A 26,373-nucleotide genomic window follows, 5' to 3' on the forward strand; every position below is an offset into this window, starting at 1 on the left:
CACTACGGGTGAGTTTTGCTTTCTTATACTTTTCGCTCTTGATTTTTCTATAAAGAACATGTGTTACTTTTCATATGTGAAAAATAACTCACAGAGTTCCCTGGTGGCCTAGCAGTTAGGGATCCTGCATTGTCACTGCTGTGGCCTGGGTTTGGTCCCTGGCCTGGGAACTTGCACAAGCTGCGGCATGGCCGCCCCCCAAAAAACTCGTATAAACCTCTCTTCCCTGTGTGTGTATGCACGTGGGTGTGTGGGCGTGTGTGTCTGTATGTGTGCATGAGCGTGTGCCGGTGAACACACCTATGCTTGTGGACCAGAGTAGAGATGTGTTAAAGCTTAAAGAAACGACTTATATTAAACTGAGGGTGGTTTTATTTCAATGTGATCAGAGGGGGCCCATTTGACGTCCCACAGAACATGTCACTGATACCAGATCACACCTCCTCGTAACTTTTTCTGCACAATGAAAGTTGACCCATTTACACAGCAATTCCCCCGTCAGTAACTGTTTAACAGCCCTGGCCCTGAAACAACTCCCCCCGCTGCCCAACTTCTGTCCAGGATTTGGGCTTTTAGGAGAATGACAAGGGCCGGCTCCCCCTCCACCCGCCGCCACCGCATGATCCCAGGGAGTCTGCAGGATTTTCACTGGGCTCTCTTGCGCTTAGTGGTAATTGTCACTTTCCAACAGGCCAGTGACAAGTCAGGCGTGTCCGGTGATTCCTGGGAGGGGTGGAGAGGGCTCAGGGCAAGCTGTGCCTGCTTCAGGGGCATTGATGCTGCCTGCCATGCGCTGTGTGCCAGCACAGGCAAAATCTCTCCTGCAGATGTGCTTTAGTTTGGGCAGTTCCAAGACTCTATAGAGTCTGGGGGGGGGGGACTTCCTACAGCGCCCCCGAGATCTTCTTTGGTTGCTTTTCTCCACGCTCTGGAAGATGCCATGTTTCACACAGGCAGAGCCACAGCTGCCACTTAGCGGGTATCTTCCAGGTGAAATTGTACCTGTGCTCCGCCCTCAGTCTCCACAACAGCCCCGCGGCGTGGATGTATCACCCCATTTTATGGGACAAGGAAACGCGAGAGGCTGACTACGTTCCCGAGGGCCTGTGGCTGATGAGAACTAAAATCAGGGTTCAAATTCGGATCTCTCCACCTCCACCCTGAACTTTGTCATGATGCCATGCTCTTTTCTCAGAAACACAAATTAAGGTTTAACAAAAATATCAGTACTCCGCCACATTATTCCATACTCGTTCCTTTGACTTTCAATTGTTAAAGCATCCCTTACGTAAACTGGATGCTCACAAGAAGTTACGGCGCCCCTTTGCCCTGATTCTGACATTCGGGTTCATTTGTGGGGTTTTCGTTTTGTTTTGTTTTATGGTCTTTTGTCTTTTTAGGGCTGCACCCGTGGCATATGGAAGTTCCCAGGCTAGGGGTCTAATTGGAGCTGTAGCTGCCAGCCTACACCACAGCCACAGCAAGGCGGGATCCAAGCCCTGTCTGTGACCTACACCACAGCTCATGGCAACCCCACTGAGCGAGGCCAGGGATCAAACCTGCGTCCTCATGAAAACTAGTCGGGTTCATTAACCACTGACCCATGACAGGAACTCTTCCCCCCTATTTTTTTAAGGCAGGTGAAATTCTGATAACCTGTAGTTAATTGTTTTGATTTTTTATTTTTTAACTGAGATATAGTTGACATACAATATATAGTTATCCTTTTTTTTTTTTTTTTTTTTTTTTTTTGTCTTTTGTCTTTTCGTTGTTGTTGTTGTTGCTATTTCTTGGGCCGCTCCCGTGGCATATGGAGGTTCCCAGGCTAGGGGTTGAATCGGAGCTATAGCCACCGGCCTACGCCAGAGCCACAGCAACGCGGGATCCAAGCCGCATCTGCAACCTACACCACAGCTCACGGCAACGCCGGATCGTTAACCCACTGAGCAAGGGCAGGGACCGAACCCGCAACCTCATGGTTCCTAGTCGGATTCGTTAACCACTGCGCCACGACGGGAACTCCTAGTTATCCATTTTAAAGTGAACAATTCAGTGGCATGTGTGGTGCGCAACCACCACCTTGGTTAGTTCCAGAAGATTTTCCTCACCCCTAAAGAAGCCTCCTATCGATTAAGAAGTTAGCCCCATTCGCTCCTCCTCCTGGCCCCTGGAAACCATCACTCACTAGCCCTGGTTCTGCATGCCCGGGTTAGGATGCCCGCTCCAGCCTGAAGGTAGGTCTCTCCACATCCCTGAGCAGGATTCTCCAGCCTGAAGGGGCTGCCTGAGCCACCTGCAAGCTCCCTTCCAAGTGGCCTCAAACCCTTCCAGGACAAGAACCTCTGGAGGGCTCCAGTTTTGAGTGTCCTCCCTTAAGTCTGTTGGTTCTGGGTGGCCGGAGGTCGAGGGATGCCGATGACCAGGTGAGTAGACTATCACTGAATTTGCTTTTCTCCGGGTTGAATGTGGTATCTGCTTAAGTGCAGAATCCTAAGCAGCAGGACAAAAACAGACACCCTGTGTCTCTGGACTTCTACCTTCTGTTACCTCCTACAGGAAATAGCATTCACTCTGGGGAAAAGGCACATGCTCAGCAGGAAAACACACACACACACACATTTTTTTGGCTGTGCCCTTGGCATTCAGAAGTTCCCGGGGGCAGGAATAGAACCCATGCCACCGCAGTGACAGTGCCAGGTCCTTAACCTGCTGAGCCACCAAGGAACTCCAGGGAAACATATTTACAATTTTTTTTTTCTCTTTATGGCCGTACCTGTGGCATATGGAACTTCCTGGGCTTGGGGTCAAATCAGACCTGCAGCTGGGACTACGCCAGAGCCACAGCAACACAAGATCCGAGACACATCTGCAACCTACACTGCACCTGGTGGCAATGCCGGATCGTTTTACCCACTAAGCAAGGCCAGGGGTTGAACCCGAATCCTCATGAACACTAGTCGGATTCTTAATCTGCTGAGCAACAATGGGAACTCTAGGAAACATATTTTTAAAGGACTTTTGCATATGTGGTGAAAGAGCTACTTTGCTTAAAAGATGCATGGACTTCACAAAAAGATAGGATTCCAAGATTGAAACTAAAAAGTACGTGATGTCGTCCAGCTTATAGAGCAGTGAAAATTCATTATCTCATGTAGCCTTCTCAACATCAGAAAGTAACATTATGAGTCCCATTTTACAGACAAGGAAATGAAAGCAGTCAGAAGTTAAATGACTTGCCCAGGGTTGCACAGCTAGAAATGGCAGGCAGGACTTCCTGACTCCAAAATCCTTGCTCTTCTTAGGATGCTGGGTGTTACGGATTGAATGTGTCTGCCCCAAATTCCTATGTTGAAACCCAGTCCCTCATATGATAGTATTGGGAGGTGGATGGAGCCTTTGGGAGGTAATTAGGTCCCTGAGAGTAGAGCCTTCATAAATGGGATTAATGTCTGTTTAAAAGCACCCCATAGAGCTCCCACCCCTCTTCTGTCCTGTGAGGACACAGTGATGTAGGCTGCCTGTGAACCAGATCGTGGGCCCCCACCAGACACCAAATCTGCCAGCACCTTGATCTTGAACTTCCCAGCTTCCGAAACCCTAAGAAGCCAGTGTTTATTGTTTAAGCCACCCTCTCTGTGCATTTGATGACAACAGCCAAACAGACTGAGTCTGGGGCTTCTACCTGCTGTTGTCAGGATTGATACCCCAGGGAAACAGAGCTTTTCCAGGCATTATCCCTAGCTTTCCCTCTCCTTGAATTTGTCGGATCCATGAGGACCTGACTGAATGAGCCAGGGTCAGAGGGCAGAACCATCCTCTCAGCCTCCCTAGAGCCAGTGTGGAGACCTCTCATCTCAGGCATCTTTGAATACAGTGGAGTGCAAGGGGAGTGTGGTCCAGTCCCTGCCCACACCCTCACCTTACACTTCCTGCTTCCTAGCCCGAACCCTCTGTTATAATCACACCAAACTGTTGCCAAGCATGCCAGAAAGTTCCTACCCCCATGCCTTTAACAATTATCGTGATGATAACTACAACGGCGATAGCTCTCTCCTGGCTCCTACTAATGTCCTGGGTTCCACACATGTGCTATTTCATTCGCCTGTTCTCCCCTCTCCCCACCTAATGATGTGGTTAAGGTCAATCCCATTTCACAGATAAGCAAACTGAGGCACAGTGAGGTTAAGTGCTGGGCTTTGAGCCAGACAATCTGGGTTCATGCCCAGCTCTACCGCTATCTAATTAGTCTGACCTTGGGCAAATTCCATCTCTCTCCCAGCTCCAGTATCTTGCAAAACACTGAGCGTGATGAACCTGCCTCATGGGGCTGTGGTGAGAATTAAATTAGACGGGCCCAGCGTTTGGCACCTGGTCAGCATTTCAAAAATGTTCCGAATTATTCATGCCCACTTTGTAGGCAGCCAAGAAAGCAACTAAACTCAGCTCAGCTGTGTCTGACTCCAAACCCTTTCCCTGCATCTCCTCACGTTCATAGTTCAAGACCCAGCTGTCCCACCCCTCCCCAGTTCACCCTCCACCCGCTGGAGGGTGGGGTAGGGAGGAAAGGCATCTGTTCCCCTCTGTAGGAATGAGCTTCCAGGTGATTCTAATGCCCCTCCAAACTTCTAGAAGGGTTTTCTGATCTGCTGTCCTCTCTTGGTTCCCTCCCTTCCAGGTTGAGTAACCCCCCCTTTCTCCTGTCTCCTCTGCACGCTGTCATCTGTGCTGCTTTCCTGCAGCTACGGAATCACATGGCACCCCATCTCCCCCCAGGACCGGGAGCCCCTTGGAGGTCCTGGTGAAATCCTCTCATCTCAGCTCCTAGCAGAGGGCTTTAGAGGGGGCGCATTAAGAAACGAGTCATAATGAGGTAAGTCGGCCCTCGATATTATTGGGTCACTGCTCAGTCCCCCAGTTCCCCACCACATCCAGGATAGGTGGAGGTGCAGGGTAAAAAGACAATAGACGCTTTTGAGACAACTCTTGATGTCCTTCTAGAAGTCAAGGGAAAGACACTTTCAAGAACATTGTCTATATTCTTAGGAAAAACTTGGCTGAATTTCAAGACAGTGATAGGAGGGGGTCGAGGAACAAGGCAGAGAAGAGGAGAATCGGTTTCCCAGGCATGATGTCTTCTCACGTGGAGAAAAACGCTTTCTTTGCCCTTGTAGACAAGGGGAAATGCGGGGGTCTCATAATACCTGAAACTATAATCTCAGTGAGGAGCATTTTGCGGGGGAATTTCCGTTCTAGAAGTCCTTGGCGAGCCTCTTACAGCGCAGACACCCCCATTCTCTCCACGGCCTGCTTTATTTTTCCTCCGAGCACTTGGCCCCGCAAGGCACATCCGATATTTGTTTATCGCTTGTCATCACCCCACCCCACCACTCTCCGCAGGGATTTTGTTTGGATTCCCAGCTGTGTCCCCAGGGCCTGAACCTGCCCTGGCACTTAGTAGGCCCTCAAAGAGTGTCTGTTTAGGGCTGAATGCATGTTTTGAATGCCCACGCTCTCACCGCCCCCCCGCGGCCAGGTGGGCCGGGCGGGGATCTGCATCCGACCTCCTTCCCCACGTACAGGTGAGGGGCAAGGGGACCCAGGTCCAGGAACCTGGCTGGCCTGAAGGTCCGGGGCACTCGAGCTGGAGCGGGAGCCCTGCCAAAACGGGCTGTGACCTTGGGCCATCCCCGCGCTTCTCAGCGCTGGAGTTTCCTCGTCTACGCGGGGAGGGCGCTCAGCCCCCCAGCGCACCCCTCGCGGCAGCCCGCCCGCCTGCCTGCCGCGACTGGCCCAAGGTCACCCCGGCCCTGGGCCGCAGCGCCCTGGCCCCGGAGGGCGCCGGGGGTCGGCGCCGGGCCCCCCGCGCCCCCCGCCCCGGCCGCGGGCTTTCGGGGTGGGGGCGGGCGCGGGGCGGTCCCGGGGCGCTGCGCGCGCTGACGCCGGGCCCCGCGATGCGGCGGCGGGGCCGGGGCGCGGGGGGAGGCGGCGTCGGCGGGCGTCCTCCTTTTGTGCGAGCGCCGGCGGCTCGGCTTCTCGAAGGTAAACGGCGTTTCCTCTTCCTCCTCGTTGCGTCTCTTCCTTTTATAGTTATTTCTCGCCTGGCACTCGCCGGGGCCGCTGCTGCTGCTGCTGCTGCCGCCGCGGCGGGGGCCGCTCGCAAACCTGTGGCGGTGACGTGAGACCCGCCAACCCGGAAACGGCGGCGGCGGCGGCGGCACCCGAGGCTCCAAGGCTCCGAGGCTCCTGCGCTCCAGCGCCCGCGGCCACTCTGCCCTCGCCGCTCGCCCCGGCCGCCAGGTATGTGCTTGGGGCTCCGCCGGCGCCGCCGCCCGGTTCGCCCGCTCGCGCCCTGGGAGCCGATCCGCACCCGGGGAGGGCGTGGGGTGTGGGGCGCGCGCGTGATGGGTGCGGGGAGAGGTGGGGGTGCGATCCGGGCCGCGCGGGGTGCCCTGCGGTTGGAGATGGGGGCGCCGCAGGGGGGAAGGCCCCCCGGACTGGGAGGGGGCCCGGAGGATGCGGCTCGGGTGGGTTGGGGCGGGAGGATGCGAGGGGTGCACGCCGCGGGGCCGCCGCCCGGGTCCACCCAGCTGCGGGGAGCGCGCAGCGGCTCCCCGCGCCAGGAGGGAGGTGGTTGCCCAGCGTGGCTGCGCCCTCTCGGACCCCTCCTGTGCGCCAGGTGGAAGCGCAGGGTCTCACCCTGGGCGCCCCCTACGCCATCCCGGCTAAGTTCCACTGGGGGCTTGCAAGGCCAGTCTCTTAAAATTGAGGAACTGGAGGGAGTGAGCAAAATCTCCAATGGCTTCAAGACTTCCTCCTGGGGCAACCCCCCGCCTATGTTTAAAGAACATTTCCTCTTTACCCTTTATCTTTTCATCATCTTTTTCTTTTTCTTTTTTTTCTTTTCTTTTTTTTTTTTTTTTTTTTTTGGTGGAAGTTCAGTGTTAACGGGAGGATGCCCTTGCAAACTGCAGGGTTTTCCTGGGGCTGCGTACACGCACCGTGGGTCTCGAACCTCTGTGAGCTGTGTAGGGGGTGGGAGGAAAGAGGAACCGAGGACTTCCCTTACCGGAGCCCCAGGGGCGGGGGTAGGGGGGTGGGGGGTGGGATCTTTGATCCTCACCCCACCGGGGCCAGCGAGGGGGAGGGGTTGAGCGGGAAAGAGATCCCCCCCCGCCCCGCAGAGGAGTGTCACGTGCATTTGCACCTATGTTTTAAGTCCTGGCGCTGCCACTTACTAGCTGTGTGACCTTGGGCAAGTCGCTTGCCCTCTCTGAGTCTTCCGCGGCGGAGTGTAAAATGGGTTGCTTTGAGTTGGGCTGTAGAAAGTGAGCGTGGATTTCCTGGCCTGGAGAGGATGCAGTGATGGGAAGTGTCATTATCAGTCACCTTTAGTTTCAGCATTTCCCCCCACCCCACCCCCAGGGAGGCCTGGGCACTTGGGAGGCTCTCCATAGCTATTTGTGAAATGATTAGGTGGATGGTGAATTTTGAGACGTGAGTGGGTGGGTGTGTCCATATTTTGGTTTCCTTGCCCTGTAACATCCATTCTGCAATCCCCAGACAGCCACATCTTGCCACCTGGGATATATATATATATATATATATATATATACACACACACATATATATATATATAAAATATGTAATCTTCCTCCTTTCTGAAGAGGATTAGCTCGTGAAAATCATTGACTCCTTGTGAAAAGGAGCTTAAACTCTGACTTCCAGCCTCTCCTAATTCTTGGAAGATTGCGTTTGGTGAAAATGAAAAGGAGGCGTGGTTTTGATTGCCACCACCAGATGCCTGGCTGGGGCAGGCTGCCAGGGCTGCCAGCTGGGCGGGGGGGTTCCTGTAAACGTTGAGGAAGCTGGGGGAGTGGTAGGTTTTCTCCTTGCTCCACCTACAGAGGTGGTCAGCTGGCCTGAGCTTTCTTCCCAGGGAGGCATGTTGTAATTTGCATGTCTGCATCCTGGCTAAACTTTAGGTTTGGGGCAGGGCAGAGTGTGTGAGTGATGGAGGAGGCTGGTATGGCTTCATGCACATGGGTGCTTGGAAATGGCCTTCAGATCAAGGCCCACTATGCGTTTCTGCACATCACTTTGGGAGATTTTCGGGTAATTTTGCTTTCTCTGACAGCCAGCCGCCTTCTCCTTTCTCAGCTCCCAAAGGCCTGTGTGCACCTCTCTTAGGATCCTTCGCTGTGCTTTCTTTTTTTTCTCCCCTCACATCTGGAGGGCAGCCTGAGTGCTACTCTTATTTTCAGAGGCAACAGCAGGCACCTGTTGGGGGGGAGGCAGCTGTAGTTAAACAGGCGTTGGTTCATATTTAAGATGTAGAGTGACCATAGTACCTCCAAAGGAGAGATTTTTATTCTCATCTTATGACTTTGAGAAAGTGCAGGACTTGGCCCAAGAACCTCAGCCAATTCAGCAGCTTCAAGGTCTTCACTCAAGTCGTCCGTCTACAAGACTCTCCCGCTCTTCCCTGTGGACTGTGCTCCCTTCTGAATGGCTTTTGTTTCCTCTGGCACCTGGCAGGCTGGCTGGCATATGCCGGATACACAGTGCGTGGATTTTTTTTTTTTTTTTTTTTTTGACAGAAAGAACAAAAGAGTGATGGTTTTCCCTTTGCTCTTTATGGAGATACAGTCTGTCTCCACCTCAAGGTCAGTGCACTGGCCTGTAGGTGACCTTGAAACTGTTCTCTGGTGGTTCCTCCCAAGTGCATCCTGATTCCTCCTCGTGGAACCCCAGCCTCTGACAGCTCAGGACCCAGAGCCCATGACAGGAGGCACTCCTGAGGGACACCGGTGCCAGGAGGTTGTGGCCTCACACTCAGCACCTCCTTGATTGAAGGAGGTCCTGTGGCTTCTGTGGTCTGGGACATGGCAGGCTCCAGCAAAACCGTCTTCCAGCGGGCATTGTGGAGTCAGTCTTGTATCAGTGAATCATTTAAAATCTGTACACTTTAGCCTGACAAGTATCCATGTGGATGCGGGTTTGATCCCTGGCCTCGCTCAGTGGGTTAAGGATCTGGCGTTGCCATGAGCTGTGGTGTAGGTCACAGATATGGCTCAGATCCAGTGTTGCTGTGGCTGTGACCTGGGCTGGCAGCTGTAGCTCTGATTTGACCCCTAGCCTGGGAACTTTCATAGGCCACGGGTACAGCCCTTAAAGGAAAAAAAAAAAAAAAAAAAAGGAAAAGAAAAAAAAAATCAGTACACTTTAGCTACATGCTGGCATGAAGCCTCAGAGAGGTCATGACCTTCTCGGAACTTTCTTTTCCAATCTGTGACCAGGCAAAATAATGCCTGCCGCATCCCATCCAGTTCCCTGGGCTTCCGAGCATGAGGGCAGGACCCATATCCTCACCTCACTTTCTGCTCTTAGCGCCCCAGTGCCTGTTAGCGGGTTTCTTCACCTTTCAGAGCCTCACGGTTCTCATTTGGAAAACCCGCCGGTGTCTCAGGGGTTGTTTTGCTCACTGCCCTGATGTGAGTCACGCTGCTAGCCCAGGCCCCCAGCGTCAGTAACGACCGCCTGTGTCCTCACCTAGAGCAAGCGAGAGTGCCCGGCCCGTCTCTCCTTTTCAGTTTGAATTGGAGCTTCTGGAGAGAGAAGTAACTGGAGCGCAGAGGGTCGGGGATGGGGGCTGATTTTATTCTTCTTCTCTGGGACACTTGATAAAGGTCTGAGGGGAGTTCCTGCTGTGGCACAACAGGAATGGCAGCGTCACCCCAGGACACGGGTTCGATCCCCAGCCTGGCACAGTGGGCTAAAGGATTTGGTATGGCTTTGTGGCTTGGATCTGATCCCTGGCCTGGGAAGTCTGTATGCCATTGGGGTGGCCAAAAAAAGGGGGGGAATCGCTGATGAAGGAACAGTCGTCCTGATGCTGTTTTTCACCTGTCCCTGAGGGTGTAAGCTCTTCTCAGGACTCTCTCTCATAAAGTCAGCCCTTTGTATGCCAGTGACACTCCCTTTGCATCGTCTCACAACCTTCCTATCCACTCCTTCCAGATTTCACCCGAGACTTGACTCCCCCCCAGGTTCTCAAATGGACAGAGTTCCTGTTGCCTGGGTGAAACTTTGGGAGTCTGATCTTCGATGTTCTTAAACGGGGTTCTTAAACGGGGGATGGTTGGCCTCACCAGGTTGAAAGGAAGATAATAACTTTGTAGCCAAGGATGCATGAGGTTAAGGGCAATTGTATTTTCCCTTCTTGTCTCTTCTGCTTCAGAGGAAGCGTGGGTATGGGTTTGGGGGCCAGACTGTCTGGCTTTCCATCCTGGTTCTGCTGCTTACCAGTTCTGGGACCCTGGGCAAGATACTTCCTCTCTCTCTGGGCCTTCTTCACTTTTTTTTTTTTTTTTTTTTTTTTTTTTGTCTTTTAAGGGCCGCACCCGCGGCACATGGAGGTTCCCAGGCTAGGGGTCGAATCAGAGCTGTTGCCGCCAGCCTGCACCCCAGCCACAGCAACACCAGATCTGAGCCACATCTGCCACCTACACTGCAGCTCACAGCAATGCTGGATCCTTAACCCACTGAGCAAGGCCAGGGAGCGAACGCACAACCTCATGGATCCTAGTCGGATTCATTTCCACTGCGCCATGACGGGAACTCCCTTCCTCACCTTTCAAGTGAGAAATTGGCACCAGCAGAGGTTGCTGTGACAATCAATGCAGAGGTGGTATGGGGAGCCTCCCGGCACAGTGCATGGCACATAGTAGGTGCTCAGCAAATCTCAGTTTCCCCCCCTCCCCGCCCCCTCCCCGCCCGGGCTCTTTCTGTCCCAGCCTCCATCCCAGTATACTGTCCCTCCGTTAACAGAGCTCTGCTTCCTATGAGGGATCAAGCCCTTGGTTGGCAGCTTCTTCCTAGATTCAAGTTCAAGCCACCACGCTTTCCCAAACCGCTAGTGGACCGGCCTCAGAGTGGTGCTTCCACTGAATAGAGAGATCCCGGTACCAGAGCTTGTCAAGGAGAGTAAACTGGGGAGTCATTGAGTTTACGTTTTGTCCCATTGATTTTTTTTTTTCTTCCTCCTTTCCAAAGACTCACTAGCTGCCATCTGCTCCAGGGGAAGGAGACATCATGTTCATAAATACATAAATAATCGAAGGCAACGAGGAGATTTGTTTAAAGAAGCGATGCTGAGAATGATTTTTATAAATATTTAAGATAATCTAAAACCATTAGAGGAATTGCAGGGTTTATTAAAAAAACTGAAAGCGTGTTTTGGAAGGGTTCCTTTTCTTTCCAAGCTTGAATAAATGTCAAGAGTAGGAAATCAGGGAAGAGCATTTTTCTGAGCAGGGACACAGGGCCTGGAAGGGGCAGGTGGGCCTCTGGTCTGTTTGTCTTTGCTGTTGGGTGTTGGCAGCTGTGCAGCCATCCGTTTATGGGGGCTGATGGGTGGGGAGCCCAAGGGCAGCCAACTCCCCAGAACTGAGGGGATTGCCTCACAGTTCTGAAGCTGCCTGAGCTTCCCTGAGACTCGGGGCCAGTGGCACATGCCAGGAATCACCCTGGGGGCTGAACATTTCATCTCACAGCTTGCTTGTGAGAGTCAGTGGCAGGCTTCTGGAAGGTTCCTAAGGTGGAGGTCTTTTGGTTCATGACAGGCTACATTTTCCTGAGCCCTGCTAAGGCCTGCAGGTTGGGAGGCATCTAGGTGTCAAAGTGAAGAATGTGTGGTAGGGGGCACATCAGAGCTGGGGGGCATCTTGGAACACCTCCCAGTTGGAAGTGTGCCCCAAATCCCTCATGGATTCCCTTGCAGCTTCTGAGTCGGAGGCCTGGGGTGGACTGAGAGCCTGCCTTTCTAACAGTGTCCCACTCGATGCTCTGGCTTGTGGACCACATTTTGAGTAGGGGGTGCCTGGAGGTCCCCACTCCCCTCATTCATTTGGGACCCCAACTGACACTGAGGATGCAAATTAGAATATGACCTGGAGGCTCCCGGCAGCTGATGGCTTAGTCAGCAGGGGGGAGAGGGAGAGGCAGACAGGCCCCAAATGACATGATAAGAAGGTGGTGGGAGCATGAAGGATTGGTGGAGAAAAAAGCCCGGCTTTACCGCCTGGGAGGCGCCCCACAGGGCCTGTGGGTGCTCTGAGCAATTAGGTGGGGGTGGGCGAGGGAGGGAAGGTAGGCAAGGTAGGCAGGCAGGGTGAGCAGGCTGGGCCTGCCCACGTGCTGGGGTCTGGAAGGACAGAGCAGGAACCTCTTGCTCAGAGTTGCAGGCATCCTGTGCTGTTAAGCGAACAGACGAGGGAACTGACATCCAGACAGGGAACCGTTCTTGCCCAAGAGGCAAAGTCAGGGCCGGAACCTGGGTCTTCTGGTCCTGGAGCCAGGCTTTTCACACGGCCCCCGGAGCCCCTCCCTGTGAGCGCCTCGGGGCTACCTGACTGCAAGGCTCTGAGGCCAAGGGGATGCTGGAGGCTGGACGCCCTTCCCGGGCCCAAAGGTACCTCTACCATGACCTTCCTTTGGCAGGGGACCAAGCCCTGTAACCCGCAGGGACAAAGAAGGCCCAACACAGGAAAAGTGAGGACTTTGAAGTCACATAGCCCGTCGGAGGCTAGTAGTCTCCTCTCCCCCCCCCAATCCTCAGCCTCTGATTAGGAGGCCGGGGGACAGAGTGCAGTCCTGCGGAGACTTAAGGGTGGGGAGAAGCTTGGGCAGCCTGAGGAAGGAGAACTCCATCCTTGACTCATTTGCTTAGTGGAATCTCGTGGGAACGCCTCTGTCTGGCCCCCTTGGAGCTCTTTGGACTTTAAACCCAGTGTCCACCCAGCAAATGCTGTCGGACTGGGGCGCTGAAGGTGCCCTGGTCCTACCACTCAGTAGCTGTGAGACGTCGCCCAAGTCACAGCACCTGGCTGAGCCAGAACCATCCCGAGTGAAGCAGGGCTGATAATGCCTGCCTCTCCCGATTGGAGAACTAAGTGAGATAATGTGTGTCCCAGATGCTAGGCTAGCCCCTTGCAGAAACACTCCAAAAATACCCACGCCCCTCTTCCCAAGGACAAAGGCACCTCCGGGCGGGAACTGATGTGTCTCGTGCTGATTTCAGAGTGCGACGTGGGGTTACGGATCGGAAGGGAGGGAGGGTAGGCATTTCTGTAAGATAACTTGAAACTGCTGCCGAGCCTTTGTGTAAAACTGAACGCTGGGGTTGGCCCCTCTGGGTTCTGCTTGGAACGATGAAGAGAATGATGTACCTTCGGGCCTGGTACCTCCTGGGTCACATGGGATCCCCTCGCTGGGGAGCCTTCTGCAGGTTGCCCACCTCCCGCCGCCTTCGCAGTGCCTGTGTTGCAACTTTGTTGTGGCTCCGAAGTCAGAAACCGGATGAATCTGCCTGGTGTAGGGCCGGACATCTCACCGATGCCCAAGAATCCGTGTTCCCCCGTCCACTCAGCCTCAGGGTCTGGGATGCACAGAGGAGGAGCGTGTAGACCAGGGGGGTGGGGGGTGGGGGCTGTGTACCCGCCTGGCCCCAGCTTTGCTCAAACCCAGAGTTGAAGTAAAATCCAGAAGACAGTGAGGAAGTGAAACTCAGGCAATAACATCCTAAGATGTCTGCCCTGCTGCCTTGAACTCGAGTTCTGTGTCCTGCCCTGAGCTCCGGAGGTGCCAGAGACCAGCCCCTGGGCACACACAGATCAAACTGGCAGTGAACAGAGGCTGAGGGATATTTCACAGACCTTTCTGAACAGGGCTTCATAGCTGTCGAGGGCTCAGCTCCTTTGGAGGAAACAGATCCACCCTCTCTGCAACGACAGGTACCCCGTGAGAACCCACTGTGCGCTGGCCTGGTGATGGATCCACAAGAGGAATAAATGCTAAGTGTCCCCCTGCCACCCCCACGAGTCCCTAAGGGCTAGCCACTTGAGAAGGAAGGATTGGGGTTGTTCCCTCAGGCTCACCCAAGCCCAGCCCCGCTAGGCCTGTTCTTGTCACGTAGAAATTGGAGAAGTGCTCCAGTGCTGTTTGAAGGTTGTGGGACAGTAGGGAGAGTCACCAGGCACCAGAGGACAGAGTGGCAGGTGACTGAAGGGGCGGCGGGAGCAGGGCTTGGGCAGCGGTTGTGGCCCAGACAGAGGCCTCCCTAATCACAAGGCGCTCGTAAATGTCATATTGTAGGTTTTTGTGATGGGGGTTTTGGGGGTCTCCTTTGTAATAACTTCCCTTACTGAGCACGGACGATGCATGTGTCCTTTGCAGTTACGTTCTCGGTAACCCTGTGAGGCAGGTCGTGTTATCCTCAACTTACAGATGAGGAAACGGAGAACAGTTAGAGGCTAGTAAAAATCAGGCTTGGGGGAATTCGTGTCGTGGCTCAGTGGGTTACAAACCTGACTAGCATCCGTGAGGATGCAGGTTCGATCCCTGACCTGGCTCAGTGGGCTAAGGATCTGATGCTGCCTTAAGCAGTGGTATCGGCCATAGACATGGCTTGGATACCGTTTTGCTGTAGGCTGGCAGCTGCAACTCCAATTCGACCCCTAGCCCAGGAACTTCCATATGCCGAGGGTGCAGCCCTAAAAAGCAAAAAAAAAAAAAAAAAAAAAAGCAGGACTTGACGGTACTGCGCCAGCTTCAACGCCCACCTCTCTCTACTACCTCTTCCAAGTGCATCTCGAATATAACTCGAAAAATCTCCAAAGCCAAAAACGAAAAAGGAGTTCCCATCATGGCACAGCGGAAATAATTCTGACGAGGAACCATGAGGTCGTGGGTTCGATCCGTGGCCTTGCTCAGTGGGTTAAGGATCTGGCATTGCTGTGAGCTGTGGTGTAGGTTGCAGACGCGGCTTGGATCCCGCATTGCTGTGGCTGTGGTGTAGGCCAGCGGCTACAGCTCTGATTAGACCCCTAGCCTGGGAAGCTCCATGTGCTGCAGGTACAGCCCTCAAAAGACAAAAGACAAAAACAGAAGAAAAACCTCCAAAGGGAGTTGTGTACCAGCGAGCAGGCACTGCTCCTGCTGGATGCTGCTAGAAGACAGTGGTGGTTCTCTAAGTGGGCATCTCGCTCTGATGGGCACCTCGGCCATCATCACCACCGAGAGGTACCCTGTGAACGCATCAGCCAAGGGAGTTCCGAATTTATAAATTACTCTTGCAGATAGATGACTTGGGCCCATTAGGGTGGTAAGGTTCTTGGTAAATTCATTGTGAAACTGGCTTGTGCTATTAATACACCCCTGGGTGCATTTGGTGTTAGGATGTGTGGCACAAGCATTGTCTGCATTACTCTGCCTGCACACCGCCCCAGAGGAAAATCTGGAGGAAGGAAGTGTGCTAGGAAGGAAGTGTGCTAGGTGTTGAATTGGAGCTGCAGCTGCCAGCCTACAGCACAGCAACACCAGATCCGAGCTGCATCTGCAACCTGTGCTGCAGCTTGGGGCACCACTGGATCCTTAACCCACTGAGCGAGGCCAGGAGTCGAACCGGCGTCCTCATGGAGACTACGTTGGTCCTTAACCCACTGAGCCCCAGGGGGAGCTCCAAGGGTCCACCCTTTTAACCAGCATTCTCAAGTGATTCTGATGCAGTGGTCCCCGTCACCCACCTAGAGGAACGCCCGCATAGCATCTTTTGGCCGTGTGCCATCTGTGTCTAATTCCGGGTGTGCCTGGGGGCGGGGCAGCTGGCGTAAGGTGGGAAGGTGTTAAAGGTCATCTAGTCCTATCCTTTCTGGTCTTTTTCAGGCCACAGCCCCCACAGGAAATAGAATTTGTAAGGCGTGGGTTGGGGGATGGGCAGTAAAAGAGGAAGCATCTCTGAGCTGGAGGTGACTGACCCCAGGGCCACCTGCCCAGAGCGTTGAGGAGGTCCGTATCTCAACACAATGTGACCTTCCCACTTGGGAAGCGCTGATTCTTACCCCAGGTGGGACCTTGCTCAGACGGCCCGGATTGGTGATGTGGGGTGCCCAGATCACCCGGGCAAAGTCGTCTAGGCCACTCATGGAAAGAATGAGCACCCAGCCAGGGAGGTGAAGGGCCTACTAAGGACCAGCTCATGGCCCAATGAGAATTTCTTGTGACCAGAGGGCCTGTCCTTGGCAGGTGGGTTATTGAGAAAGGCCACCATGAGGTGGCCTTGCTGGCACTCCCCAGCCTCGGAGGCCCGGTTTCCTGTTCTTATCCGAAACTGATTTTCTACTAGTTCCCAACAGACAGACACATCCTTCAAGACCCAAAAGCACCAAAGGAGAAGAAACCTTACACAGCAGTCACATCTCAGCTGTGATGCCCAGAAGTCAGCACAGCAGGCACAGCTGGAGGGCAAAATGACTCGGAACTTGCACATGCGTGGTTTGTGTGTGTGATGCGGTGCAGTAACGTGTGTGTAAATTTTGAAGCATGAACAGTAGTGTATAGCGTCCAGTAAGGTACAATGTACGGTATCCAGAAAATAAAACAAGGACAAATGCAATGGGCAAAGGACACTTTTATTAAAGTCTTCTTAATTTGGAGCTCCCTGGTGGCTCAGTGGGTTAAGGAGCCAGCGTTATCACTGCTGTGGCTCAGGTTCAATCCCTGGCTTGGGAACTTCTGCATGCTCAGTGGCCAAACAATATTTTTTCTTAATTAAAAAAAAGCATTTGGGGAGTTCCCATTGGGGTGCTGCAGAAATGAATCCAGCTAGCACCCATGAGGATGAGGGTTCGATCCCTGGCCTTGCTCAGTGCGTTAAGGATCTGGCATTGCTGTGGCTATGGTGTAGGTCACAGATGCAGCTCGGATCTGGTGTTGCTGTGGCTGTGGTGTAGGCTGGCAACTGTAGCTCTGATTCGACCCCTAGCCTGTGGAACTTCCATATGCCGCAGGAACGGCCCTAAAAAGAAAAAAAAGCATTTGGCCCTTCGAATGTAGTTGAATTTGGCTAAGTTAAATGAGCGAGCTCGGGGTCTTGAGGACATTGTGGTGCATTGAGGGCACCTTGAGTGTGTGTGGTTGCATTCCATATATTCCATATGTCTGGCTAGTCATTCCTGCTTGATTGTGACCAACTCCGGAGAGAGTTTTGGGGGTTCCAGCTCCTTGTGAGAGACCCAGAGGGCTGGAAGGCACAGCCTCTCTTGGCCTAGTGAGGCCTGACTCTTTTCTTTTTTTTTTTTGGTCTTTTTAAGGCCTCACCCGCGGCATATAGAAGTTCCCAGGCTAGGGGTCGAATCAGAGCTGCAGCTGCTGGCCTACACCACAGCCGCAGCAACACAGGATCTGAGCCCTGTCTGGACCCACACCACAGCTTGGGGCAATGCCGGATCCCTAACCCACTGAGTGAGGCCAGGGCTCGAACCCAGTTCCTCATGGGCCCCTCAGTGGGTTCCTTACCACTGAGCCATGACGGAAACTCCCTACTGTTTTTTTGAATAAAAGCCATCTCTTTGATCACAGCAGCTCCTAAATTGAAGACTTTTACGACTGTCCTTGTTTCTGCCCATCTCCCATCTGGGGTTGGGTGCCCCAGCACAGAGGAGATTTGAGAGGGCCTCCTGGGCCCCTGGGGGACTCCTGCCTCTGGAGAGGACCCTGCCCCCCCCCCCCGCCCGGGGAACTGTCTGTTTCTCAAGCCTTGTTTCTCAAAGTTTCAGCGGCGAAAGGCAGGGGAAGTGTAGAAAAACGAATTTGCATCCTTGTGACTGCGCCCTGGCCCTCGCCCTCTTGGAGGCAAATGCAGAGTAGAACCAGAGGTGTGACTTTGGACGGTCCTCCAGCCCCTTCCCCCAGGGACCCCCCACCCCCAGAATCATGGCTGGGAACGTCGTGGGAAAGTGCTTCTCTCCAGCTAAACTGACCTTTGTCTCAGGACCTGGGGTAGTTAACACCCAAAGAAAAGGCACCTGATCTTTTGTTCTTGAGTGGTCATGTTACATGGGGCAAGAGGGAAGGTGTTTGATTTCACCTTGGAACTTGTTCTCCTACCTGTTATGGAGCAGCCACTCCGACAGGGAAGGTTGAAGGGCAACTGAGAGACACCTGCTGGTGTGCAGAGACCAGAATGTTCCATAGGCGCTCGCTCCAGAGAAAACCCAGCGGGTGCCCTGGTTCCCCCCACCCCCCTGGGTGCCTGGGAGTCCAGTCATCCCCGGAAAGCACCCGAGTTTTCTTGCTGGTGGCCAGCTGGGTCCTTGATCAACCCTTCTGGGCAATCATGGCAATTTTTGTCAAGAGCCATGCAGATCTTTGTAAGCTTTGACCCAGTGACCCCACTTTGGGAACGCTCTCTCAGGGAAACAATAGAAAATCCGGACAAAATGTTGTACGGAGGTGGTCAGCTCAGCTTTTTTGGCAATAGCAAAATAAATTGGAGATACCCAAAGCCTCTGACCATAACCAAAGACCTGAATCATTTCTGCTGTAGCTGCTAAGGGGAAGGCCAGGGAGGCTGGGTGAAGCTGAGCAAAGGCAGTTGTTTATTGGGGAAAAGGTGAGAGGGAAATACACCCCGAAATCGTGTCAGAGTTGTGGCCAGGGGACCAGAATATGGTTGTCTTTCTTTTCCCTTCTCTGGTTTATACCTTTTCTGTGATGTGGTTATGGCACTTCTACTGGAAGAGGAATTCTTTCCTCTCTTTTCTGCTAAGAAACCAAGTGCTCGGCTGTTTCCAGGGAAAGCGAGAAAACCAACGTTGAGCTCCCTTTCTGCATGGCGCTCGAGAAAACAGACCAGTTCCTAAAACAAAGGCCTAGGTCCCAGTGCTCCTTGGCCAGTTAATAGGAATATAAGAGGACAGCTCGCAAAATCCTCCAGTATAATAGCCGCCGTGGATCAGACCCCCAGACCCGGGCAGAAGGCATTATTGTTGCCATTTATTAATACTAATAATAATGGGGTCATGGGGGAGGGGGAGTCAGGGAGAAGTCACGTGACTCTCTCCACTCTCAGCGCTGTCTCCCAGAGCTGCTGATGGGGTTCAGGGTGTTTAGAGACCCCAGTACCAGGACCTCTTTTCAAGTCATTTGGAGATTATTTTCTGGGAAAGCTAAGGTGAGGGACAGCTACCAGGGCACAGCAGCAAATTGTTTTCCATGTGGGTGATGTTGTCTTTGTAAGTGGGAAGCAGACGTGTAGTCTGGTTTAGATGGAGGGGGTACTGCCCTGGTGTGTGCTCAGTGGCAGATCTGGAACCTTCTGTCCGCGGGTGGGCATCTGAGCTTCCGTCACTTTGGGAGGGCAAATTTCCAGACTGTCTCTGTGGTATTTAAAATGCTATTGTCGGGAGGTCCCATTGTGGCTCAGTGGTAACAAACCTGACTCCTATCCGTGAGGTTGTGGGTTCGATCCCTGGCCTCGCTCAGTGGGTTAAGGATCCAGCACTGCCGTGAGCTGTGGTGTAGGTCACAGATACGGCTTGGACCCAGCATTGCTGTGGCTGTGGTGTAGGCCGGCAGCTGAAGCTCCAATTCAACCCCAGCCTGGGAACCTCCATATGCTGTGGGCGCGGCCCTAAAAAGACTAACTAACCAACTAAATAAAATGTTGTCTCTCAAGTCCTGTGTTTGTCCTGCAGCTCACTTGTCCCCTTTGCCTTCATTTTGGAGCAGTTCTGATTCAAAACTCCTCAACCAGTTTTTAAAAGGAGGCACAAAAAAAGGTGCCAGGGACTTTGGTGCCAAAGGTAGGTTTGAGGAAGAAGCGTATGAATTAATTTTCAGCTTTAGGTGGAAAATTGAATTTGCCGTATTTTATTCTTTTTTTGGCCACTCCTGCGGCATGTGGAAGTTCCCGGGCCAGGGGTTGAACCCTCGCCGTAGCAGTGACCACACCAGATCCCTAACCCACTGAGCCACAAGGGAACTTCTGAAGTTGCAGGGGGATGTGTTTGAACTTCTTTCTACACAGCCGTTTATTTATTTACTTGTCCTTTTTCTTTTTTCTTTCTTTTTAGGGCTGCACCGTGGCATATGGAAACTCACATCAGAGCTACAGCTGCTGGCCTACACCACAGCCACAGCAATGCAGGATCCGAGCCGTGTCCATGACCTACACCACAGCTCATGGCAATGCCGGATCCCTAACCTACTGAGCGAGGCCAGGAATTGAACCTGTGTCCTCATGGATAGATACTACTCAGGCTTGTTACCACTGAGCCCTGACAGGAACTCCAAATAGCCATTTATTGAGGGTCAAGAAAAGCCCTTGTTTTCCTCATTCCCGGTCTCCTCCGCTCTCCTGTTGGGCCTCAAGCCCGGGGCCCTCTGCTCCGAGGCACCTTCTGGAGGAAATGACAGGCAGTTGTGCGGAAAGAATGGAGCAGGGAAGCTCCAGCCACCTGCCGAGTCACACCTGCTCCCCCCACCTGCCCCCACAGGGTCCGGGGAGGGAAGTGCAGCCCAGAACAGAGTGGGAAAGCTGCTGGTGAGAGAGGTTTCTGCCTGGGCACATTATCTCATTTAATCTCCCTCGCCCTCTGCGGGGACGTGTCATTGTCGTCAAGGGTGGCTCAGGTGTCAAGCAGTTTCAGTAAAAGGTTTCAGCTGCTCCCCAGCCAGGAAACCTTGCCTCTGCTGGGTGTGTGTGACCAGTCCTGCCAGCTGCTCCACGTCCCCTCGCTCCTCTCTGGAGGAGGGGTCATGAAGCATCCTTACAGGAGGGGGACGTCGGGGAAAGGCCTGTCGCCTCCGTGGTCCCTCTGCCTTCCCCGAGGGGTGTGGCTGCGGCCTGGGCGGCAGGGGTCTGTTCTAGGTCTTCCTCCCTGGCCCCCACGCCTCTCTCAGAGCCTGAGGCAAGCCCTCTGTTGGAGAAGAGTTGAGAACTAACTCTAGGAACAGGCATCCATGGGTAGATGAGCTGGGAGGAGGCGCTGGCCTGGTTCGAGCCCAGCTGAGTGTTGTCAGCGCTGAAGTAGCCATGAGCTTCCTGGCGCTCTGTTCTGCTTCACGGTGACAAACACTATGTCTTGAAACTTAAGAGAAAAAAGAAAAAAAAAAAAAAAAAGAAAGGAAGAGAAAAAAAGTCAGAAAGGGGCTTCTATGACAGAACGTAAAGTCTAATGACAACACCTTACATCCGTAGAGTGCTGTGTGTTTATGCTGTGGCCTTATTCCAGTAAACATCCCCAAGCCCCGGGCTTGGCTTCTCTCTCTTTGAGGTCTGTAGGTCAAGCTCACAGCAGGCCTTGCTCTGAGAGTGCTTGGAGAATGAATGCGCAATTTTTCTTTCTTTTTTTTTTTTTTCTTTTTTCCGAAAATTGAAGCCCAGAGAGGTTGAGCGATTTGCTTTAAGGCTGCACAGCCAGCGAGGGCCGGAGTTGGGACTTAGTCCTGGCTCTTCTTCAAGTTCCCTTGGTGGCCTCCTCGCAGATGCACATCAGGCTGGCAGAGGAATTCAGATGCCAAGAGACACCCCTGTTGAATGACCAGGGCGTTTACTGAGACCTCATTCCCCCTTTATTCTGAAGGCTGGTATCCTGGTCGTCTCGGTCAGCCTGCTCTTGTGGCCACATGCACTGTCCTCCCTAACCCCTTGCCTGCTGAAGCATTTTCTCCTTTGTATGACACTCTTGGGTCTCCTCCAAAGCTCCTGGAAGCCCCCTGGGGCCATATTCTTGAGTAGCTGAAAGTCAGGGTGCAGCCTGTGGCTGCTGCCGTAGCAGCTGGAGCGGAAGGAGGCCAATGCTGGTCCCCGAGCGAGGCCTGGCTGTCTGCTGGGTGGTCTCAGGTCACGTCTCCTCTGGGCCATCACACATTCATGTTCCAGCCTCTGCTGTTTTCATCTGTAGACATGGTCATTCGTGCATCAGACACGTCCCATAGCCCCTGTGCATGCCGGGTACAGTACGGGGGCTTCTGGTCGTCACAGTAAATGCTGGCTTATCCCTTCAGCCGGCTCTGGGTCGTGTCTTACTTGGGTCCTGTGCACCTCCAGGCTCCGAGGTTTGGGGGGCATTGGGGAGGCTTCCCTGAGAAGGCCTTCTGCACCCCTCTGCCTGCTCCCTTTTGGGGTGCAGGGGGGGACCCTGTGCTCAGTGTTTTTCTTCTTCTTCTCCTGTTCCTCTTCCCCTCCCCTTGCTCCCCTTTCCCTCCTCCCCTCCCCCTCTGTTTTCCATTTTCAGCAAGCTTGAATTAAGCATGAGCTGTTGCCCAGGTTTGGGTTGAATGTCCCGATAGAAAGATTAGCAGCATGCCAGCCCCAGTCCCAGAAGGTCCTCGACTGTGGGAGGAGATGGATTTAGACACCAACAGGGAGTTCCCATCGTGGCTCAGTGGGTTAAGAACCCCACATGGTGTCTGTGAGGATGCGGGCTTGATCCCTGGCCTCCCTCCGTGGGTTAAGGATCCAGCCTTTGCCGTGAGCTGCGGTATAGGTCACAGGTGTGTCTCGGACCCTGTGTTGCCATGGCTGTGGCACAGGCCTGCAGCTGCAGCTCTGCTTCAGCCGCTAGCCTGGGAACTTCCCTATACAGCAGGTGTGGCCTTAAAAGAAAAAAAAAAAAAAGAAGAAGTCATTATATTAATATGCAAAGTCTTAAGGTTTATGAAATTTTAAAAGTTGCAAAATAAGGATATTCATGGTTTAAGGGGCACAACCCCATGTAGTAAAAGTATCAAGAAATGCGTGACAGTGATTAATCCCAAATTTAAGATAGTGTGTACCTCTAGGGAACTGGGAGACAAAATAGTGTTGGGGTGGGATACCCAAGGAACCTAGTAGTTTGCGTTCGCTGTATTTTTGTTGTTGTTGTTCCTTTAGTTGGGTGGTGGGCACCAGAGGCAGTTTCATTATTCTTTACATATTTTTTTGTGTATCTGCAATATTGCAGAGTAAAATTAAAAAAAAAAAAAGTAGGAATTCCCATTGTGGCTCAGCAGGTTAAAAACCCAACTAGTATCTGTGAGGATGTGGGTTCAATCCCTGACCTTGCTCAGTGGGTTTAAGGATCTGGCATTGCCACAATCTGTGGCATCGGTCACAGATGTGATGCACATCTGGCTTGGCTGTGGCTCTGGCTGTAGCCGGCAGCTGCAGCTCCAATTTGACCCCTAGTCTGGGAATTTCCATATGCTATGGATGTAGCCCTAAAATAAACTAATTAAATAAAAATAAAGTTGTAGGCAAGAGGTTTTGGGGGAGACTGGCCGAGGAGGGTCTGCAGCCAGATATGGGGAAATTTCTCTGCACATCTAGCCAAGCACAGGGCTTGGCCAGGCTCATGCACTCAGGACATCTTCAACTCTGCCCTGAGGGGCTGGGGCAGGCTTTATACAGAAGGTCACAGCTGGAAGTGAATTTTGAAGGCCCAGTGTTGGGAACAGCATTTCAGAAAGAGGGAACAGCATCTGCAAAAGCCGGCAGGCAGGCCAGCGTTCAAGGAACTCCGTGCGAATGGGTGCATTGGCCCAGCTCTGGAGTGGTCCTTCAGTGTATTTGGCTCTTGATCATGTGTGCTCAGAACGGCTCAGAATCCAGGTTGATTTAGAGTTGTCTTGGGATGGGTTCCACTCGGTGTGAAACCAAGTCAATTTCCCAAGAACATTTTGATGTTCATCAGGGCCTTGGCTTTGTGAGACATCGGTCCCAGCCCAGCTTCAAGTGCAGAAAGCCTCGGTAAACTGAGGCTCTGATAAAGGAGTTGGACCAGTGGAGAGCCAACGCTGGCCAGAAAGATCATCTCGTACAGACAAAGAGCCAAGGTGCCATTGTCTGACTCTCAAGACTCTTGGGAAACTGCTCTGTGGTCCAAGGGAGGAGGAGACAGGAGGCAGAAGGGCCAGTCTCTGTTTAGCGGTTTGGGGGATCATGTACATTCAAGATCGTTTTCTTTGAAAACATTGCAAAGCCAACGAAACTCTCGGGGGAGCCGGATTAAAGCAGTGAGGGGGAATTTCATCCGCACTTAATCAAAGACATTGACTGTTTTCTGGGCCTCGCTGGTTACCCTCTGTTGTTGTCTTTAATTGTGGAAACTTGGCGATGAGGGTTTCATGAAGGCTGGCCCAGGGCGTCACCCCCTCGTCCTCCCACTTTGATCTCTGGGAAGTCATTGGCTTTCTGGGGGACCCTTGGGGGCTCCTGGCCATCTCTGCCACTCACGTTCAGACTTGCACCCAAATTAAGAGGAGAGGTAATTCTCCACACCCCAGGTCCCTGCCTGGCTGGAGGAAGGACAGAGTTTGTGGACAGCTGTCACTGACAGGGAAGGGAGCTTCGCCAGTGTCTGGTGCAGTGGCCAGAGGAGGAGACTGAAGCCTCCTGATGAGAGTGAACGTTCTGGAAGCGGTGGCTTCAGCTTCTGAGCTTCGTTACGTACATCTTTTTTTTTTTTTTTCCCCTTCTTTTTTGGCCGCCCCGTGGCATGTGGAGTTCCCCAGCCAGCGATCAGATCTGAGTTATAGTTGCGACCTAAGCCACAGCTGTGGCAACACTGGATTCTTGACCCATTGTGCCGGGCCGGGGATTGAACCTGCGACTCAGTGCTCCCAAGACGCTGCCAATCCTGATGCACCCCAGTGGGAACTCCCATTCTGTGTGTCTTTTAATCTCCTTAAGGCTGTTCCTGATGAACCTGCAAGTCCACAGGATTTTTAAATGCAATCCTGACGAGCTGTGTGACAGCCTCGTGGCAGGAGGGGGCGGCGAAACCCTCCTGTCCAGAGGAACTTAGCATAGATCTCCCACTGGGGACCAATTAATTCTGCAGGAAGTTATGGTTTACATTTTGTCCTGGAAACTCGGGCGCTGTGCACATTCATGCATCTTGGCCCTGAGAGCATCCTCCTTGCAAGTTTTGTTTAATTGCAGTCATGGTTGAAAACTCCCAGCGTTGTTTCCCCCTGATTTCATTAGTCAGTCCTTACCCACATTTCATCTGCTTTCTCTTAAACACTTTTTTGGGGGTCTGTGTTTATAAACCCTGAGTAAACACAAATCCTTGACTTTAATTAGGAAGCCAGCAGCGGCCAGTAAAGGAGGCTCCTTCTGCGTATTTCTCTCTCTTGTACTGTGGCTGTTGAAAGAGTACGTTGGTGTTCCCTGGTCTCTCAGTGGGTTAAGGATCTGATGTTGTTACTGCTGGGGTGCAGGTTCAATCCCTGGCCGGGGAACTTCATGCCACAGGAGTGGCTGAAAAAAAAAAAAAAGAAAAAGAAGAGTAAGTGAAGGCAGGGACCTCCCCAGTAGCTAGTTGACTGACCTCAGGGTGAAGAACCGTGTGGTCTTTCCACCTCCCAAGGTATCAGGTGCCCTGAGTCAGCTTCAGTTACAGTAACCTTGCCTGTAATAGATCACTGGCCATGACCTCTGATTCATTCATTCATTCACTGACCACAGGGGCATCCCATTTTATAATACTGTTTCCCCATCAGACCTTAGAGGGCAGTGATTTTTGCCTGTGTTCATTCCTGCTTCTCTGCTCCTAGACTAGCACCTACTGTGGGTGTTCAGTAAATATTTGCTTCATGAATCAATCAGTACCCATTATTAGGGATCTACTTCTCAGTTTTAATCACAGGCTCCAGCCTCCTTGTATCTTTAAAAAAATGTCTCGGGAGGGTTTAGAAGACATGAGGTGCCAATGGGAACTTGATCAGAGGACGGTGGATGGAGCTCTGTGGCCGCTGGAGAGATGGTGAGCCAGAAGCTGGCCAGGGTGTCGAATGCATATGGAAATTGGTGCGAAGAGATCGGGGTTAGAGGCACAGCTAGTTGTACGAGCAAGGACGTCTTGGGCAGGTCACCTGAGCTCCTTGCTTGCCCTGTCCCCTCAGTTTCCATTTCCCTGATGGCCACTCTGCCCTCCTGGTGGTTCCCATGGGTACCTCCTCAAGGCATTCATCTGATCCCACTGTGTCAGGCACCACGCTGGGCTCTGAGGTACAGCGGTGTAGGAGGTAGCGGATTCCCTTTTCCATCTAAGCCAGGGGGGTTAGATGGAGGGCCAGACAGTGATGATACAGGAAGCTGGGGTGGGGGGACATGCTGGGGTGGGTGACATGGAACCCAGCCTGAGAAATCAAGGAGGGCTTCCCAGAGGAAGTGGCATCCAGGAGGGTAGAGAGGGGCTGCATCTTCCTACTTTTTGGATTCCTAGCTTTCAGCAGAGCACGTGTAGCAGGTGTTCGGGGAATGCATGGTGACCGAGAGAATGCGTGTAACAGTGTTTTTATAAACCAGGAAGTGTAGGATGAGTGGCAGGTGTTAGGATTATGATTTGTGGACGGTAGAGGAGGGACAAACTTTATCTCCCACTTTCCTGAGGACCAGCTGTTGCCAGGAGCTAGGGTCTGCCTAAGGGCACAGATAGCCCTGTGACATGTCTGTCTCTGCCTTTTGTCCTCACCCCAACCTCACCCCTGCTCGGGGAAGGAGACTGCCCAGAGCTGGTTATTTTAAACCAACTCAGGAGCCAGCAG

The 26,373-nt window shown here is 52.9% G+C and overlaps 1 protein-coding gene across 11 annotated transcripts in view; it reads left to right on the forward strand.

Moving 5' to 3' along the window:
• The window catches only part of FAM49B (family with sequence similarity 49 member B), a 167,259-nt gene continuing 146,839 nt past the window's right edge, over nt 5,954-26,373 (forward strand). For 3 of the 11 annotated variants that reach the window (XM_021088607.1, XM_021088621.1, XM_021088613.1), the window contains exon 1: nt 6,087-6,297. The gene's annotated coding sequence lies outside the window, so the exon portion shown is untranslated. 11 annotated transcript variants of the gene reach the window in all.

Source organism: Sus scrofa, chromosome 4 (genome assembly GCF_000003025.6).
Source record: "Sus scrofa isolate TJ Tabasco breed Duroc chromosome 4, Sscrofa11.1, whole genome shotgun sequence".
Classification (NCBI taxonomy): domain Eukaryota; kingdom Metazoa; phylum Chordata; class Mammalia; order Artiodactyla; family Suidae; genus Sus; species Sus scrofa.